General features: G+C 34.8%; 1 protein-coding gene across 1 annotated transcript in view; it reads right to left on the reverse strand.

Moving 5' to 3' along the window:
• Psf3 (DNA replication complex GINS protein Psf3) overlaps positions 1–20,748 on the reverse strand; it is a 55,963-nt gene extending 35,215 nt beyond the window's left edge. Inside the window, exon 1 of the mRNA XM_089097479.1 lies at positions 20,725–20,748. The gene's annotated coding sequence lies outside the window, so the exon portion shown is untranslated. The remainder of the gene's footprint in view (positions 1–20,724) is intronic.
• Positions 20,749–21,046: the final 298 nt, after the last annotated feature.

Consider the following 21,046-nt stretch of genomic DNA (forward strand, 5'->3'; position numbering starts at 1 on the left):
TTTAAGAGATAAAAATTGCCACTTTATAAAAGTCACTACAACAGCAGTGTCTTAGTAGAGAGCACCATGTCTTCCATATATTTTTTACCCTGGCCACTTTGAATGAAAGGAGTGGTAGTAGAAACTTGGAAGGGGGGTTATTTAATTGGAAATTAAAAGTTATATTCATTTTTAAGGGCCAAAGTTACTACAGAGAACCATCCACCCCAAACTCATGTTTGCTCTTATAGCCCTGCATGGTACCATTTTGAGGTGGGTATTTTATTCAAAGAGGTGATGAGTTAGCCCTGTGAATAAATTACCATTCACCTAGTATCCGACTTATGAAAAAGTAGATTACTAGTTAATCCAAAGATATAAATTACCTTGAGCAACAAAACAAGGAGAGACAATAGCTTTAACAAAACTCCACTTAATGGGTTTTTTAATCTTTGGTACCTATTCAAATGACTAAGCCAAACTAGATGTCAGGCTGATTGTGGATAACATAACAGGCAATGGTTATAACAATGCTGTACATGATGCAAAACTTAGGGCAGTACTCTAAGTCAGAAGCAACAATGGAGTATGTTTCAAGAGAAAAATGCATTTTCAATGCAACCTTCTTAACTAGATTTGGCTGAAGATTGACAGAAGCAGCATCAGCCTTGATCCAGAGCAAGAACTTGTATGGAATCCCACTAGCAACAAGGCAACAAAACTTCTCAAACTTTGATTTGGAATTCAAGGAGATTTAAATGATTATGTTTCCCAGCAAGGTCTGAATGCACAACTGATAATAGACAAAGCAACGGTTGCCTTTGCATATTATTCCCTAAACAAACCAGATCAGCATTGCTTGCAAATGGAGAAAGAAATGATTACAATACCATTTAATTGCAAAAGATCCCACCAATATCTATTCAGGAGAAAGATCTGAGGTACCACAGACCTCTTAAGTTTATCATATGGAAATCCATAAAAAAAAGCACCTCAAAGGCTACAGTGCCTGACTTTAGCTGTTCAGTAATATGATATCAAGCTGAAGTACAGACTTGAAAACCCTATCCCTGTGGTGGATGCCCTATCTCACATGCCCCTTGCAGAAATAGACATGGAGTCACAGTTACACATGGAAGCTGTGATCCACTCAGTTGCTTAAATCATACCCATAGCAAGCCAAAGGCTAGCCCAAATACATCTTACAAGAGTAAGAGGCAAAGTATTGAACCCCCTGATACAAACTATAAAAGAGGGCTGGTCAAGCAACAAGAAAAACCTGGACAAAAAATTCAGATAATTCTAAAATTACCATTAAGAATTGGCTGAACTTAGTGAACTCATTGTGAATGGCCATTCTAAGATCTATGAGAGCAGGCATACTAGACCAACTATGTGTTTCTGATGTAGGAGCAGGGAAAGAAAGGGCCAGGACATCTGTATTCTAGCCAAGCATCACACAAGACATCAAAAGGTTGGTCAGCTAATGCAAGGTATGTGCAAAGGTTGCCCCCAGCCAACAGTATGAGCCAATGATAGTGAGCAAAATACTGGACTACCCCTTCCAGTATATAGACACTGACCTGTTTCAGCTAAGCAGGCAAGATGGATTTTCCCCTACAAAGATAGTGGTGTGAGGCCAACTGAGATCATTCCTACCAGGCATCACACAAGCCTTGAAACCCAGAATTGTCCATTTTTATGGATTTGGACAACAGAGAAAGAAGGCTCAGGAGGTTCAAAGTAGAAATTATATTCTGGCTTTTAAAAAGCATAGGGTTTAGAACCCTACTCAGAATAATTTCTGCTCATTTTGAGTTTGACTTATTTCAATTTCTGTTTGTTTTGGGTTTCATGTATTTATTGATACTGATTTGTGGTATTTGTATGCTTGATAGATTATTTGGTTCCATTTCTGTTCATTTTTGGTTTAACAGAGTTCTTTATTTTTTTTTTTAAACTTATCTTGTATGAAGTTTTTTTTTTATTAATTTCAGTTTGTTTTATATTGACATAGTCTTTTTCATGGATAAAGACTAAGCCTCTTCTGAAGTTAAACAACCATCCCTTCCATAAAAACATTAAATGCCCTCTGGACATAACTTACAACCCCTGCCCCAAATCTCTGGGATTTGTTTCAACCCAAAAAGCCTTGTTATATGATATTTAGACTATTTTGAATAGATTGGCTATCTCAAAGTTTCTATTAGACACATTTTGGGAGAATATGACATTTGTGTAGGGGGGAGGGGGTAGCTCAGCTTCCATCAATTGAAAGGCAATATCTGATATAAACTTGATTTTACAGGAAAAAACAAAAAAACAATGAATAATTAAAATTAAATTTGAATATTAATTTTACTATAAGGTTACAAGGTTTTACTACAAGGTTATAGGCTCTAGACAAGGTTCCAAAGTACCATACTTCTGAGCACGGAGTTCCTTCTTGATCATCCAAATGAGGAAACATCTAGGGGTGAGCTTCAAACCCACCTAATGATTCCTTCAAACAAAAGATCAACAGAGTATTTGAAAACTCAAGCACTTCTCAATTATTAACCTGAGAGTGAAAATTTGGTCAATATATTATCTACCTTTTCTAAAACCATACTGTTCTTCTCTTAAAGTATTTTTGTCAACAGTATCATCTGATAACAACTGAGGAGCATGTGTCAACCTCCCCCAGTCCCTAATAATATTCACAGCCCCTGCATGTAAATTTGGATGGAACAAACAGAAAATATACAATTATCCTGCAATTTTTGACCAATACGTTTCTTTTGAAAACTTATATACATCTCTGGAGAGCCAAATGACAAGAACGAGTAGAATTTTATCCAAGCAAAAAGTAGGTCACCCCCAAATGGAGTGGAAGAGTTCATAAGAAGGAACATAAAAAAATAGCAAAATTTTTGGCAGTTCATATTATTGACTTGTGAATAGAGTAAACATATTACTCAATGTCTTTTTTGTGCTCTTTTGAAATATAACAATCATTTTTGTTGGAAATGGATTTTATCCCCATGCCTATATATACCAATTAAGGGTATACATTTGCACATTAGGAGGGCAGGGGTAAAGTTTATTTCTGATGTAAATGAGGGGTAAGTTTAAAATTCACCCCCACCCCCTAATGTGCAAACATATACCCTGAAATGGCATATATAGGGGTGGGGGTAAAATTCATTTCCAACAAAAATCATTATTATATTTGTCAAGAGCATAAAAAGGCATCAAGTAGTATGTTCACCTTATTTGTAAATCAATAATATGAACTGCTGAAAATTTACCAAAACTTCTTGGAAGGCAGTAAGATTTGAATAAATCAGAATTGAGGAGGACCATTTGCAGTTGTGTTGGCCTTGGTGGTGTAATGAGTTGCTAGAAGTAGTAGTATATAAGGACATTGAGATGAGAGATTTAGATACAGCTAAACTGAGAAAATATCTGGGAAGGTGCCCAATGGATATTCTTAAAAAAATTACATTCTATAGAATGTAAAAATATTATCCAACTACACTTAGTATCAAGATAAAATATCATGCTAGACAGAAAAAGACTCTTACACCTTTACCTACCTAGCTGAATATTTGACTGTCTATGCAATATACAGAATATCTACCTAGTTGGATATAATGTAGCTTAGTATTTCTGATATATATCCAACGAGGCAGATAAGAAGATTCTCTAAGCTGTTTGGGGTTTATATCCAACTAGCCAGATAAATTGATTATCTTAGGCAGAGAGAATATCTACCAAGTTTGATAGTAATTTTGCTTAGTTTTTCTGATATATATCCAACTAGGCAGATAAGAAGATTGTCTCAGCAGTTTGGGGTTTATATCCAACTAGCCAAATAAATTGATTCTCTTAGGCATAGAGAATATCTACATAGTTGGATAGTAGTGGTGCTTAGTGTTTCTCTGATATATATCCAACTAGTGAGATAAGAAGATTCTCTAAGCAGTTTTGGGTTAATATCCAACTATCCAAATAAATTGATTATCTAAATCATCTAGTATATAGAACTAGTTGGATAATAATGGTGCCGTATGATTCTGATACATCTAAAACTAGGCAGATAGTAAGATTCTATCTGCAGTTTGGCGATTATATCCAACGATCAGAAGAAATTGTGTCTCTAAGGCATAGAGACAATTTACCTATGTGGGTAAGAAGTCTTCTACTAAAATGCAAATTATACAACCATCAATCTATTTCTTCTACCATTATATCATCTTTTTGAACAGTTGCTAACTAACATGCTTTAAAGTGAATAGAGAGTACTGCCAGGAAAGACTAATTTCGCTCAAAACACTGAAGTTTAAAATATTTATGGCAGGTGCCTCTCCTCCTCTTCTGATCATTTTCAATTCATTTGGGAATTGATATAGCTCCTTTTATGGCCACTGAAACTTATCAACATTGATTTTACTTGTTTTATGTATTTAAAATTATGATTTAGGAGGACTCCCAAATAAGCTGAACTGCTAAATGATGATTTAAATTTTTAAAAATCTATGTTTTGTAGGTTAAAGGTAGTACTGTAATAGTAATTTACATATATTATCTTATTTCAGACTTTTTATTCACCTACAGTCAGATTTGTTATTGACCAAACTGTTGTCAAGTCTTCTTCTTCTATTTAGCATTTCTTCTTCTTCTATTTAACAGCAAACGGGCTTTTCAGTAGTACTATTTAACCCTTTTCCTTTTGCTTTGCTCTGTTGGCTACAGGGCTACTGGATTGATTGCCTCATATTTATTAAATATTTTCAGATATCTTTCAGTAGATCTTTTGACTCTTTTGACTCGAGTTCAATTATGAGATGGTAGATGTCGATTTCTATGCTCTTTGTGCAAGTATAGTTGGCTAGGCTCTTGGCTGATAATGAGATTTTGTGGTGTTTAAAGCATTTTAACACTTTACAAAGCAAGATATGTAGTACAGACGTCAGTGAGACCTAACTATAGCGAGTACAGCTTTATTAAAAGTAAATCAAGATCTTCTTTTGTTTGAATGAGGATATCATAAGGAATGTAGATTTTTTCCAATTTTGCCATGATTTCTGATGTATGTACTTTATATATACTAATTTACTTAATTGCATTGCAGTTGAAAATGAAGAAGCATATATTTGGGAGTTCATGTGCGGTTATCCATCATATCTGTCAGTAAACGGATTAATGCCTTCTCGTCAGTCTGTGGTGTTTCTTCTTGAGAGGGGGGGGGGGCCGACGGACCACATAAAACACGGGAAGGCGGCGTGTGTAATTGGAAAGTACTTAGGATAGGGATGTGAGCGAGGAGGCTTAGAGGATGGTGTTTTATACGGGGTACTTGATGCATTCGGGGCGTTTGACTCGGGGTTTTTTGTTGGTTTTATTACGGGCTTTATGTGGTATTGTTGGGAAGCATTTGCTTCCATTGCTGCAAATGGGTATGGAATGGCCTTCTCTGTTGTTATTTGGAGTGTTAGTGCTCTTTTCTTATATGCAGGGCATAGTGATTTATTGGTTGATTCATGTGGGCCTTTGCAATTGATACAAGTAGGCTGAGTGTTGTTGCAAGTTGTCAGCTCTTTGGGATGGAATGCTTTACAATGACTACACTCTAGGAGAATTTCATTGCATTTGTTTGTTGTGTGTCCCAGTTTGAGACATTTCTGACACTGGATAGGCTTTGGTATGTATTCCTTGTGCGGTTTGACAAATAGGAATAACTTTTCTGGGATATTAATTTTTTCCTTCAGTGTAAATGAAAAGAATCTACTTATTTTTAGGCCATTAGAGTTAGGTTTGCCAAGTTGGATAGCATCTTCAACAGGGATTGTGTTTCCAGCCCTATCTGAGAGCCCTTCTTTTAACTCCTGAATGGACATTTCTGGGGAAACATCATAAACTACCACATTTGTTGGGGATTGCGTTGGGTTCCATTTATATGCAGTAATTGGGTTATTCAGAAGGGATTTTAGATTAATTATTGTGTCTGCTGATTTCTGATCTTGGACAGCTATGAGCAGAGATCCATCACGGTGAATATTAAGAGAGAACATTGATTTTAGCAATTTGAAAATTGCAACTATTATTGCAGTAATCTCTTTTATTTTAAAAGGGGTATTAGGAGAAATTTTAAGGTAAATTCCTAAGTTCTGGGGAGGGAGGATCCTGGTCGGGGAGAGGGGAAATGCTTTTGATTGGGGAGATTTTTTTTCCTTTTTTTAGAGCTTCTAGAAAGGACCTCTTGGAACCCATTATCATCATTTATAGTGACATTAGCCCCTACACTTATCATTGTCCTATTCTCAGAATTTGAGCTATCATTAGAACTATGAGATAGCGTGCTTGACCAGCCAGGATGGGTATCTTTCACTATGACACTTTCACTGGAATTTGATTTGGGATCTGGGGGGAATTTTTTTTTTTTGGAGGACTTCTAATCATTGCCTATTGGAAAAAGCTTTAAACACAAAATAAAACTAAAACAACAAGGGAAAATAGAAAGATATCAAACCGTCTGCACTATACTATGGGGAGGATAAACACCACAGTATAGCCCTGAGGATGAGTTGAGCAGAATTGGTTTGGTACAACTGCTGATTAGAAGCGTAAATAATCAGAAGAAAATATATTTCGATTTTGAAATAATTCTTCTTCTATTTAACAGCGACGGCCTTTTCAGTAAAACTATTTAGCCCTTTTCCTTTTGCTTCACTCTGTGGGCTACAGAGCTACTGGCTTGATTGCCTCATATTTATTAGATATATTCAGATATCTTTCAGCAGATCTTTCGACTGAACTGTTCCTGCTTGCATTCTTCGGTTTCTTCTATAGTTAATTGTTAAGGACCTGAGCCAACAGAATTTTAGGAAACAAAAGTTTATTTTCCCTTCTGCCAACCTAGAATTAAACCTTGGCTGTGCAAGAGAATCTCTTTTTCAATAGGATTTACTTCTTCTCTCCCTTTCATCACCTGTTACCCGAGAATCTCCAGCTAAGTCATTTTCTCTGTGGCTCGTGAAGAATTCAAAGAACAGGTTCCACTCTGATATGATAATTAAAAGTGTGACATATGCGATTTTGGTTGAAAATGTGTTATGCATATGTCATGGGAAAACTCAGCACGAGTGATCAAATGGTGCAGTCAGAAATGTCTTATTTTGCATTGTTAGAGACATAAGCCAGTTTTGACAGAAAAATATTATCTTAGGGAGTTATTGCATGTAGATATGACATTTGTTTGCTTTTGTTAAGAAAAAAGCAGACAAACGCCAAAATTGGGCTAATTTTGAATTAGCTAGGAACACTTTTGACAGAAGAGGATTGTCTCATCTTTAGTAAAAATGAGACATAAGCCATAAAATGATATAATTTTGATTTCACACGAAGTATTTTAATTGAATTAGTACATCTGAAAATATCATAAGAAGTTGTTTAAGACTGTTTTCATTGATCTTCATTAGCATAACCCTTGATAACGCCCAACGCCAACAATCCTTTTTTCTGTTCTGTATGTTGTTTTTTCTGGTCGTTTTAGCTGTATATACTGCATATATAATAAATTATTGGGTATATTTTTTGTCTTGTTAAAAAAATTTTTACAAAAGTTTATAAGCTTGAGAGTTAAAGACAAAAACTGGAAAAGTTTTGTTATTGTAATTCTTCTTGTATAAATGTTCTTGCAGGAAAATAATATACTCAATCTTACCTTATCAAAACCAATGATTGATCTTACAATTACATTGACATCTAAGGCAGCCAATATTTTTATTCTTTGCTTGCTAATTGAATCTTCTTCTTGTCAAGTGAAAACACCAGAAAGACAATTTTATTTGGTACACGTTACACAGAAAAGTGGCAACAAGCAATTATGTTTGAATAATTTCACTTTTAGTTTCAATTTATTTTTTATAAATTTTATGTTATAATAATTTTTTAATTGCATGTATAATAAATCGTTTTATATATAAATTTTCAATATTAAATACATATAATAAAAATTAAAGCAAACATCTAGTAAATAGTGTTAGTTGTGAACTCTACTATTAGACACTCTTCAATTTGTCCTGTTTTCTTAAATTTCTTGCTAAATATCTTAACAGAATAAAAAAATTGTTTTATTTGATTTTTTTAAGAGATTTCTTTGTGAGCGAATTTCAAAAATCCATAGTCAATCAAAAGGAGGTCAAAGGGTCTTAATTGTTGTTTGTATGTCTTGATGCTTAAAAGGAGAAGAACGGTTTGGTGGAGTGTCTTATTGCTTTATCTTTAAAGTTCAATGCCATAAGTATCAGTTTTTGATATCTTTTCCTTAACTTAATTACCATAGCCACACTAGCCGACTTCTGGGAGAAGTCTGACCATTTCAATGGTATGCAGATGCAGTGAACTGTAGTTGATAAAATTTCAACTGCTGAACAAGAAATCTTAAAAAGCACTATGATATTATTCCGAGAGGCTCAAATATACTAATTGATACCTAGCTAGATAATTATTTTAAGACTATTTAAAGAAAAAAAATTGGTCTCCAGCTATTAAAGCTGTGTCCTGGGGGTAGGAGGTTCCCCCCACCACAAAAAAAAAGAGTTTCAGACTCGTCCAACGAAAAACCTATGAATATCTACAAGGTTTTGATGTTTTTTAAAAGCTTTTTTGTAAGCCCCCCTCAACATCAATTTTTTTTTATATACCAAATCAATATAAACATTTATTAATCATGAAAAAAAAAAGACATATAAGAAATACACAGATGTTCAATAAAAAACATAAAAATATCAACCTCTCTATAGTAAGTAATCAAGTCATTAATGAAAAAAATTTGTCAAGATGAGGACAATTTCAAATTGCTGTTCGACTAAGGATGCCCAAAACAAACATATAACCTTCATTGTCTCCAGTGTACAGAAGCAAGTCTTTAATGCCAAAAATATTGTCAGTATGAGCCAAATTTTAAAATGCTGTTCAAAAACAAAATTAATCTAAGACTTACACAAATAAGGTAAAATATCAATTTGTGCTTACATGGATAATAAATGCCACAGAAATTAACAAACGTGTGCAATAATCCTTAGAATTTATAAATTGGCATGTTAGAATGAATTCTATTAAATGTTTCAGATGTAGTTTTACTGTTAGTAAAGAAATAATTTGTTTCAGCCTTCAAACATATGCAGAAATCAGGAGATTGGAATAACAGTGAGACCTAATTATATGTCGTAAGTGTAAACATAATAAACCACACAAGTGCAGTAAACTCACAAAAATTCCTATTGCATGTTAGCCTAGCCCTATCTTTAATTTGGGCTTTCCAAGTTTAATCACAACCACAAAGCTTTTATTTTCAATGAAACTTTTTGATTATAAATTCTTTCATATAAAATTAAAAAATAAAAAACATTTCAGCATTAAAATAACACACATCAAGTCGCAACAGATAGAGGGGGTTGTTATTAAGTGCACATTACCCAATAAGAACAAAAATTTACATCATCATAGTGTCGTGATCGAAAAAAATACCGCGGTGGGAGTACAATGTTATTGGCCTTGCCCAAAGATTAATTCTTTGTACTCCTCTGACAACAAGTGAAACATTTTAAACTTAATGCGTAACCAATATTTCTTGAGAAATAAAAGACAGCTATAAAAGAAAGAAAATTGACTCAGAGACTCCCTAATTAATTTTTCAGCTCTTAGGCTTGGTTTTCGCCAAATGCAAATTGGCAATTCAAAATACTTAAAAATTGTTAATGAAACCGAAAATAATTTTTTTCCAATTTTTATCACAGTTGCTCGATAAAACGGAATTACTTTTTCTTTTTAAAGCATATCCAACTAAAAATGAAAGAAATAACACAATTTACAGACTAATCTTAAGCACATTTTCCTAGAATGGAACTTTCAAAACCACAGGTTTAAGCATACACTAAATATTTTGACTTTGCTGAGACCTCAGGAATTTTGCACAAATTCTAGATAAAAATATCATAAAATAAAAATTGTGAGATGTATTTAATGCTTGAGATCTGATGGTCTATAAAGGGTTATAAGAAAGGCAAGACAAAATATGCAGAGCGGTAATCGTTAACAAAAACTCCAAGCGCGTGAATTTGCTTACATTTTTATCAATAGAAATAATAAAGTTTAGATTTATAGAAAGTAACATAAAGGAAACGTATACTAAATTACTTATCTATAAGACAAAAGACGCAGCTGCTACTCAGCAACAATGTAAGCGCAGAAATAACTGTCCGGAGAGATCACCTTCAACTTAATTATTACAAAAAAAGATATGGTCTCTACTTATGTCACAAAAAAAAGACCGAAAAACATCCAGTAACTTAAATATTTAAACTACATTAAGGAGTTTTATGTATTTGGTAAAATAGATAAATCAACGTTTAGTATAATTTCTACAACAAATTCGTATAGAAAACGCTATTACATATGAGAAAAAGTGTTAAAGTAAACTAGAATCAGCTATTTAGAGAAACATAAAATCAACTGCTTCCAGAAGCTCAATGCTACACCAAAAGATTATAGATATTCTATGCAATTACATACTAAATATACGAAATTTACATTTTATCACTGAAATAGTAACTAGAAACACACAATCTGATGTCTGTGTATATGGGCTACTGACTAATTGTAAAGCTAAGGCTTAAGCATTAAAATGTTTTCGGTTATAAGGTACAAAAGTTAAACCATAGAATGGCAAAGAAACTGTACAAGGCAGTAAAGAACTGACGAAGACTATATCAGATAGCAAAGAGTTAAGCTATTTTAGCAGTGAATTAAGGATTTAATTTCTTTAACACTCATCACACCTGTTTTCTCTTAACAGACTTGAGAATTTTGAAGCTGATTTTACACCCTAGAAAAAGTGTAGACATAGCCATATCTACTGCTGAAAAATGGTCAAATAGTGACTGTGTTCCTTCTCAAGAAAGATCAAGGGTAATAAAGATACTTTAATTAATTTTCAGATGGATTGGTAGAGCAACAAACATAATGAAAAACAAATACCCACCCACAATACATTATCTTATTTCTTTCTTACGAAGACTAATGAATTTGTACCAAAAGTTTTGGGCCATATTATGATTATATATTATAGAAACCTTAGAATCAAATGCTTCAAGAAATTTATGGTACATTTCAGAAAATATGGATATTCAACAAAGTGAATTTTTACAAAATGAAAATACAACATTCCCATTTTAATGGCATTTTAATAGCAAAATACAGCACAAAATATAAAATTAATTGGAGTTCTCTTCTACCTGATCACAAAGCTATGGCAAAGTTGTAAACTATTCTTAGTTTTAAGGCACATATGTTGTACTATAAGATAGTGCACGGAATTTAAACAGTGGCAAATGCATTACAAACTAAAATAACTACTTTAGCTATGAATTCTTGACTTAGCCTGTTTAAGGTTTATCATCCACAATTCTCAAAATTACGGGCTTAAGAGTTTTGAAGCTGACATGATTATCGAAAGTAATGATTTAAACTACTATTAAGTGGGTTAATCCCTCTGCAGAATGCAGTAAATTGACAGAGTTTTTTAGTTCCATTAGTGTAAGAGAATAATTCTTTTGTCCAATATTTATGTAAAAATAAAAGTCACTTCCCCAGCAGAATGAGCCAAAAAGTTAGATTTTGAAAAACAAAATAATTATTACAATTTATTTCTTCAGAAGATGAGCCTAAATAATGGCTATGGTATTGAAGAGGTCAAATTTTGTTCTTCTTACTTTGTGGCGGAGGTTCGAATTCAAGAGGCTTAAGCTTTACAAAGGATCCTGTGGGCCCTCAATATCGACATAAAAGCCGGGTGTATCATGGTAACGAGCTCGATAGCCAAAATCGTCCTGCTCAAATACGAGGGCAAGCAGGAAACCGTATTTTTTTTTTTCGTCTTCAGTGTCTACTAGGATATAGGGCCCAATAAATTCCTTTTCACTATTTGACGATGCACATACATCTGTTGAAAGGGCATCAGAACTTAAACTCGGCTTCTTCCCACCAGGCTTTAGGCAACGCTTGCCCTGCTGATCAATCACAATACCCAGAGATCGAGCAATATGCCTGGTAATGGCTTGTCGATCTCTCGCAAAATACCAGTTTATGGCAGCAGAGATTGTTTTTCTTGGTGCCCTAGACAAGCGGTTGTGCGACTCTACGGCATTCGATGATGATGGAATAAGATTCCATTCCTCATCCGTGAAGTCTGAGACTGACTTACAGATCATTTTAAGTCTATTCGCTCGCCTCCACCAGGCAGCCCAGTCCTTATTTCCAGTCCAGTTCAAGCACACCTTGAAGTCCGTTTCCTTCAGGTTTGGGACAATTTGGATTAAAAAAATTTTATGAGGCTTCCCTTCGAGCATGCTAAATAAAGCACTAGCTTCGTCTTCGTTCCTAGCCAAGGGGATCTTGTCTGCAATAGATGTGAACAAAGCTCTTTCCAAAGAAGTTCTGCACAGTTTTTGTAATACCCTATGGTAACTGCGCTTCCAGTGAACAACACATCCTTTAATACGTTGTAATTGGAAAACCCCTGTTGCCTAATGCATTTTGTGCTGCAAGGTAACCCTTTTTCTGGGCCTTTCTAAAGTCGGCAACTGCCATGAGGTCAAGTGGCTCAAAAGTCGGATATTTTTCCTTTACAATTCGAAAAATCTCAGCAAAAACGGTCTTGTATGCCATTGCAGATAAGTTAGACATAAGGACTCTTGCCACAACCACGTAAGCCATTGTCACTTCATCATACACTACAATATTCAAAAGGTAACGAAAAGGTTGGTTCGTGTCGGGATACGTAACGTCAGGCTCACAAAAATCGGCCTTTGCAAGCAGTTCAATGTTCAAATCAAACATCAGGATGCAAAAACTGTTTCCCTTTTCCAAGGAGTATGTTCGTCGGTACTGTCCAGGTGCCTCTTCTATCGCTGCATTTACCTTGCATCGGAATGAATATTCAAATGCAAAATTGCTTTGGCCCGAACATCAACAGTCTTCGACACTTGATCAAGGCCGATTGCAAACTGCTTGCTCATTTTAGTTCTATACGATATTGCCTTTCAAATTCTAGGCAAAGAAGCTGCAGCCGTGTTCTTCTCGGCAGGGATACATGTCGGTCCAACTCCACTCTGAACAGCTGCAAAACTGATTGTGGAATATTTCAAAATGGTATCTTCTATGTCACACCATACTTGAGGAATCAGGTGGTTTTCTGGTGGCGCTGAGTGGGAATGTCGTCCGTTTGTAGATTTGCCACCCGTTGCAATAAACCACCTTCTATAGTTCTCTTCTTCAAAGGTGTTAATGTATACTATCTTGGCCTTACACTCTTTTTGTGATAAGTGCAAAGAAGGATATAACAGACAATTATTATTTGAAAAGTAGTTTTGCATCGTGTACTCACATGCTTCTCCTGAGCATTGCTTAACTCCTGCACATTGGTTTTTCCTAATTTTTAGGATGACATCAGATTCTTTATCATTCAGAAATAGCTGAGTCTGTGTGGTGATCAGAGGTCCACTACTTTTCAGAGTTAATTGCAAGAACTTTTTTGCAAAATCGGAATCTTTAGCACAGGAGCTATTGTCTGCAAATTTTCTTACGTCAGGAATATAGAGAACCTCGTCTTAGCTGTTGTCGGTATAGCCAATATATTTTAAATCTTGTACTGTTGCAAGTCTCTATAGATCTTTCTGTTTTAAGAGCTCAGGACCTTGTCTGATCCTCCTCGTGTTATTTTCTTGTTTTGTTTCTTATACATCTCTGCTTCTGTCTTTGGCCTCGTCTTTTACGGTAAAGATATTGGATCCGAAATTATTAAGACTGGTACCCTAAGTCTTAATAATTTATTCATAACAGGCACTGTAAAAAAATGCTCAACAAAATGCATTTCCAGGTAACCTAAAACAACAGCCTGTCACAACAAGACAGGCAAGTATTTTCCATCAGACATACATCCATAAACGTTTGATTGAAAGTCTTCAGTTGAAAGTTTTTTTGCCAAATACTTATCTGTCTTGCCAAGCAGAAAAGCAGATAGACGCGTGTCTGCTATTTCACGAATACCTCTGCTTTGTAAGATACTAAACACACTTTGTATGTTTTTTAAGTCCTCTGTTTTGTCGTGGGTACTAAAAGAGGGCATTACCATGCAACCCGATCTTCATTTCCCACGTACTGTATTGTCATCAGGTCCTTCTCCGAAATATTTTATGCGGTGTTTGAACAGACAAAATCATGATATTTGTTCCTCGATATCTCTTTGGTCCTCGTCAAAGTCAGACACAATAAGAGTCTTAGTTTCATTGTCAGAAACAGATTTCTTACAGAATGTCAAATTCTGTACAAAACGAAATTTGTATATTAGCATCACAACACGAGAAGATTCACAGTCTCGAACCGCATGACAGTGTTCATAGACCAAGAGTGAAAAGTTTTTTGTTAGACAGACCCTTATAACGGTCCGAATATTTTTTAGGTCAATTTCTCTCCCATCTGCTGGAGTAGCACATAGACATCTAATTGTTCCATCTAGCATACTAGAGTGGATCTGTTTTTGGTCTGAGCCTGAGAACTTTCCTGTGAAACAAGAGGCAGGAATACCTTTCTGACTCAAAAAGCAACTTAACAGTTCTGCATCAGATTTGTTGCTAAAATAGATAATAGCTGGACCTTTTCCTTTGGCTGCTATTGTGACACATTAATTTGATAGGTTTTCCCGTGAAGTTTTCCATTTCTGATGTTCTTATTTTGAAGGTGGAGTGAGATAACTGCAAATGTATTATAACATTCGGTCTGTCATCAGAGCCTCTGATCTCTACAGGGTTTTGAATTCGTTCCGTCTGAAGCAACTGAATCTGACGTGGAAGAAGTGTTGCTGTTAATGCGATCATTGGAACTCATTGGAACAGGTTTTACCAGCTATATTTCAGACATTTTCCCGAAGGCCTTTTTGAAAGCTCTCCATTTAACAAAAAGATAGCCTTCATCAAATGCCAATAACCTTAAATGCTTCTTTATCAGAGTGACATTAATTTTAATGTATCCATCCGACATATCAGAACCAATGAATGTTTCTGGCTTGCCTAAAAGTATTTTTGGGTTTGTAGCTGATTGTTCCGTGATTTCAATCTCTTGTCTGCGGTACTCATCACCTGAAATATTAGCTCCTACTTCATAAACTACTGCACCTTTACTTTTCAGAAACTGAAACTGGTCCATTCTTATAGCAAGAGTAGGTACACTGACAATCGTGATGACGTTCTTCATGATAGCTGGGACTTGGTAACAAATTGATTTGCCTGAACCTGTACCGGCTACCACTAAAACATCTTTCTCTTTTGTTGTTACATTTATTGCTGCAAGTTGGAACCGCCGCAAAGTTTTTATCTCGAACTGGTCTACAGCAAGGCCTACTGCCACTACTCTTTTCTCTCTGTCTGGCATAAGTACGTCAGGTATGCTGAACAACTCTTCTGATTCGAGCATCGAAAGGGCTGAAGACCTTTTTTTGAGAAATTGGTGAAATGGAGGTAGCTTCAGTAGTATAATAGACTTTTTTTGAACGGTTTTCAGAAAACAAATAGTTAGGAGTACTAGTAATCAAACCTTCGTCAAGTGAGGACTGAAAAACTTTGTTTGGTCCTTCCGCAGATTCTAAACATTTCAGGAAGTCCAAATTTGCGGATAAATTGAAAGGTGACTCAGGGTGTGTCGGACCAGCAACGGAAGGAGCCAAATCATCCACTTTGATTAGATCAACTTCTGAATCAAGGTTGGTAGAATCATCAGGCAAATGATGAAACTCGATACCAATGTCCATTGACTGGCTGTTCAATTCAAAAGCACTGTCTGGAAGTTCAGCAAGGAGGTGTAAAACAACAGCCGAAGAGGGCCTGGCATTTCCGTCATGCACCCAACATGAGCATATGATCGTGGCTAAGTCACTATGGACAGAATCGAAAGATGTTCGAAGTCCATTTTCTATAGCTTGTTCTATTGGACAGCTAAAAGAAGCGTCGGGAAATTTTTCTGCCCAAGGATATGAAAGGGATGGTTTAGCCATCTGGTAGAGCATCATTCCTAATGCATATATATCACTTACTGGAGATGCTTTTTTGCCAGCAAGTCGTTCGGGACTTGCGTAACTAATGGTTCCTTTTGCAGCACCGATTTGGGAACACGAGGTTGTTGTCAACCGGCTAGCATTGGTTAATTCATTCCTCCCTTCCCCAAAATCAGTGAGCTTTGGTATAATCAAGTCAGCTTCGTGATTTATTAAGACATTCTCTGGTTTCAAATCGCCATAATAAATTCCTTTGCCATGTATGTATAAAAGTCCATTTGTGATACCCATTGCTACTATTTTTAATATTTCCACAATACAAATATTCATTTGTATTTCAACTAGAAATTCCTTTAAGGTGTGTATTTTTCGAACTTTCTCATTCTATAGTGGGAACTCTACAGAACAATACTCTAAAATCAATGCATGCACAGATTTACAAAAATACTTCGTACCTACTATATTTTTATGATTAAGGGTTTAAAGAAGATATGCTTCTTTAACAAAACTGTTTCTGGTGTTCGCATCTTTCTTTCTATAGATTTCTGCAGCATATCCAACGTCATTGATAGAACAATAGTACACAACAGATGCTCCTTTCTTTGCAAAACCAACATCTCCATGCTTTCGAATAATTGCACTCTCATCAATAGCTAAATTTGCTGGTGGCTCAAGAAGTTTTGGTGGCGAAATATTTTTTCGCTTCTGGCCAAAAAGTGAACTTATCATTGGTACTTGGCGTTCACAAACAGCTCTTAAAAGAATTAATCGTCAGCAATATAAACAAAGTGCATTTTCACAAAGAGCAACAGAAAATACATTTACTCATATACAGAACAAAAAATAATAACGGAAATGGTCATAATTGCAAGAAACACATTATAACAGTTCCTAGTCAATTATGAGGATGCAATATTGTGGTATGCGTAGAATTTCTTTGCGATGAAAAGAAACTATATTTTTGGCAAGAAAAGGTCCAAAAGAGCCATTACATTTCTTATATTATGCTATTTTTAAATGTCATGGTTGTTTTTCTGGCAACACATTGCCCCCCCCCCTCAAACCCGCATATATAGCCCTAAAAAACAACGGCAACACAATATCGGTGCCTATATAAATGAACATAATTTATTTTCACCGCGGCACTTCATATGGAATGGGGGGGGGGGGTGAATTTCAGAAGGGGCTCATTCAACATAAAATCAAAAGTTTTTTTTAACTGTTTTATGATTAAATTTTGAAAGCAGGTTAACACCCCCCCCCCCCCCTTCACAATCACTGGTCCAAAACGTTACCTTATCATTTTGTTTATGGCTATTTATTTTATATACTATTCAGCATATAATATAAAATAACCTCATGGACCAATACAACCTTCGGATACGAGTTTTATAGGCTCTTTCAGGGGGTTCTCCCCTGTTTTATGGAGCGACTGGTCGAATATATTTTGGACAAGTTTAATTTGATTCGATATTGAAAGCTCCAGCTCCTTTTTTAATAGTTAAAAGTTATCAAATGGCAACCAGTCTCCCCACGCACCTTTTTCCCCAATCATATCTGGTCATAATTTAGAAATAGAAATTTTGTTTGAATTTTTCAGAAGCCGAAATAACTATGAGTCCGGGGTTGAGCCCCCCCACCCCCAGCTCGCAGGCCAGAGAAATACGTTATACAAGCTGCTTATTGTTGCTTAGATACTTTGTTTACTTTGATTTACTCATTTACGGGATGGCTTTGTTTTATGGCGCAAGAGCTGTAAGTTATGCAAGTTACTTATTGTTTCTTTGTTTACTTTGATACTTTCTTTGTTTTAATACTTTTTTACTTTAATATCGTAAGGATGACACGAGTTTTGATGCTTTGATAAAGCTTTATTGTTGATAAAAAAGATTTTTAAATGGGAATGTTAGAAAACTTGAAACATTTGATATTAAAAAAAAGAGGAATCAATAAAAAAAGTTTCCAAAAAAGAAATTTTTCAAAATAAAGGCAATATTCAAATTAAGAACAGCAAAAATATATTCCTAGAACAAATCAAACTCAAACGACCAAAAGAATAACTATTGGAGAACAAATAAAACCCAAAACGAAAAGAAATAAAGTATATACTCATAGGAAACAAACATACAATAGGCACTAGTGTAAATGAATAAATAAACCTTAAAACGAGTCAAACTTAAATTAAATATGCAAATCAAGCTTAAAGCCAACAAAATCACTACAAACAAGAGTCAGACTACGACCCCCTTCCCTAACTTTAAAAGTCTAAAGCCATGACACAGACACTTGTAACCTATCTAAATAATTTTTTCGGACAGAAAATCCAAGGTTACTATTTAAAAAAAAAAGAAAATATGGAGCCATTTTCAAGGAAAAAAAAATATTCATACATACATACATGAATCATACACATTTACTAGTTTAAAGATCTGTACAGGATAAACACGAAACAGGAAATAAATTCATGTCGGAATTTCTTAGTTCAACTGAAATTACTGATTTGCTACCCCCTGACTTTGAAAAAAAAGATTATAACAGTGATTATGCAAACACGTAATATAGATGAGTTATAGAACATTGGCATTGGAACATTTATCGTCGTTACATAATTAGGTAACAATGAAATTAAGAGAAAAATATGAAAATTATGGAGCATCTGGGAAAAAAAAAATTTGTTATCTCTGACGTCAGGTAGAAGATTGCATTCTTGATAATGACTCGAAACAGCTCAGGCAAAAGGCATATAAAAATAGCCGAGGTAATGAAGCAACAAAACGAAACCAAACTAGATTGTGGTTAGGAGACATACAACAATAAGTATCACAACGAGTCCTAAATGAAAATTATTTATGGGTAGAATATATATGATAGTAATAATCACATCGATTTGTAAACGAAATCTGAAGTTAGAAGAGAAGTCCTATCAATCGGATGATTCTTTAATTCATTAACAAGAAGAAGACACTGAACTCATGCTATAATTTCCTAATTCAGTTGAAATTGCTGATTTGCTACCTCATTACTTAAAACTAAAGAGTAAACTAAAGGATGCTAATGAACCAAATTCACAAAGGTCAAAGAGGCTAGCTTCCGCCTTCGCTTTGAAAAGAATTAAACAATATATAGTTTTATTTGATTTTTTATTTACACTATTGTTTTAAATTATTTTAATTTAGTTTTATTACTGATGACAGTCACTGCATATGTGACCTAAATATCTGGTATTTTTGTGAATTTCTATCACTGTTGTCATCATCACTGTCTATTAAAAGGATTTTATCCCTATTTGAACTTTTATTTATCGTCATGGAAAGGCAGTGTGGTCTCCAAAATTATATACGTCATATTTAAAGAGTAACTCCATGATTATGGTATTATGGTAGAAAAGATCCATGGTTGGATATTTGAAATTTCTCTTAAGGGAAGGTGAAGTCACTAACTAGGCCGCTATTATTGCATCTGTCTTAGACCCATGATTCTCTGGATATATATCCAACTAGGAGGATAAGTAAATTCCATTATACAGTTTTGGGATAATATCCAACTAGCCAGATAAATTGTTTCTCTTAGGCACAGCAAGAATATCTAACTTGGTGGATAATAATGTAACTTAGTGTTTCTTATATATCTCCAACAAGGCAGATGAGAAGATTCTCTAATCAGTTTTGGGAAAATATCCAACAAGACAGACAAATTATGTCTATTTGGCAGAGTATGATCATCTACCGAGGTGTATAATACCAAGTCTTGGCACTCCTGAGATGATTGTATATCTATCAAACGCGGAGGATGTTATATTATATACGTTTCTGCAGTTTTTGGATAATATCAAACTAGCAATATAAATTGTTTCTCTTAGCCAGAGACAATAGCTATCTACCTAGTGGGATAATAATGTTCCTTAGCGTTTCTGATAAATATCCAACTAGGCAGATAAAAAGATTCTCTAATCAGTTTGGGGTTAATATCCAACTAGCCAGATAATTCATTTCTCTTAGGCACAGCATGAACATCTACCTAGGTGGATAATACCAAGTCTTAACACTCCTGATATATATCCAACTAGGAGGATAGCCTAAGTAAATTCCATTAGGCTATGCAGTTTTGGGATAATATCCAACTAGCCAGAGAAGGCGTTTCTCTTAGGCACTGCAAGAATATTTAACTAGGTAGATAATGCTGAGTCTTAGATCTTCTGATATATCCACCAAGTTAGACGTTCATGCTATGTCTAAGAGAAAACAATGTCCGACCAGTTAGATATTATCACTAGTTTGTATGAAGAATTTACTTAGGCCTATCTGTCTAGTTAGATAGCCAATATATCAGAAACATTAAGTTAAAGTATTATCCAACTAGTTAGAGATACTAAGTTGGCTCTTATGCTTTATTGTATTTGGCTAGCAAGATAAAACTATTTTTCTCTCAAATTTTAATTATTTTCCTAGTTGGATAGAATTCTTATTTGCTTAGAAGGATTTTTCAGATAGCTAACTAGTTGGATAATTTTGGCAATAACTAAGTGTGGTTGGATATTATTTTTACATTCTATAGAATAGAAATTTTTAGATATTATCCATTGGGTATACTCCCAATTCATGACTCATAAGCTTTCCAAGTTAACAAAAAGACACAAAACAAGACATTTGTACCAGATAAATATAACACTAAGAAAGCATGTGCCCAAATTTTGAATTTAATTTTCTAATGCCAAGTTCAATAGAAAAATGGTCCATGTAAACTAGCCCGAACCTGCTTTGAAATAAATTCGCTTTTTGGACGTATTTGCGACACCACGATCATTAACAAATAAGGCTTAACAATCATTATCACGATCACGATCATTAACAACTAAAATCACCAACACAGCAGCAACGTTTTAAGAAATTTAAAAATAAGTTTCTTGCGAATTATTGTCTCGATTTATCAGTAGTTGTACCGAACCAATCGTGCTCAAAATCCTCCTCAGGGCCA

The sequence above is a fragment of the Artemia sp. Qi Xiang Cuo genome, chromosome 12 (assembly GCF_049724085.1).
Source record: "Artemia sp. Qi Xiang Cuo chromosome 12, ASM4972408v1, whole genome shotgun sequence".
NCBI classification, from domain to species: Eukaryota; Metazoa; Arthropoda; class Branchiopoda; order Anostraca; family Artemiidae; genus Artemia; species Artemia sp. Qi Xiang Cuo.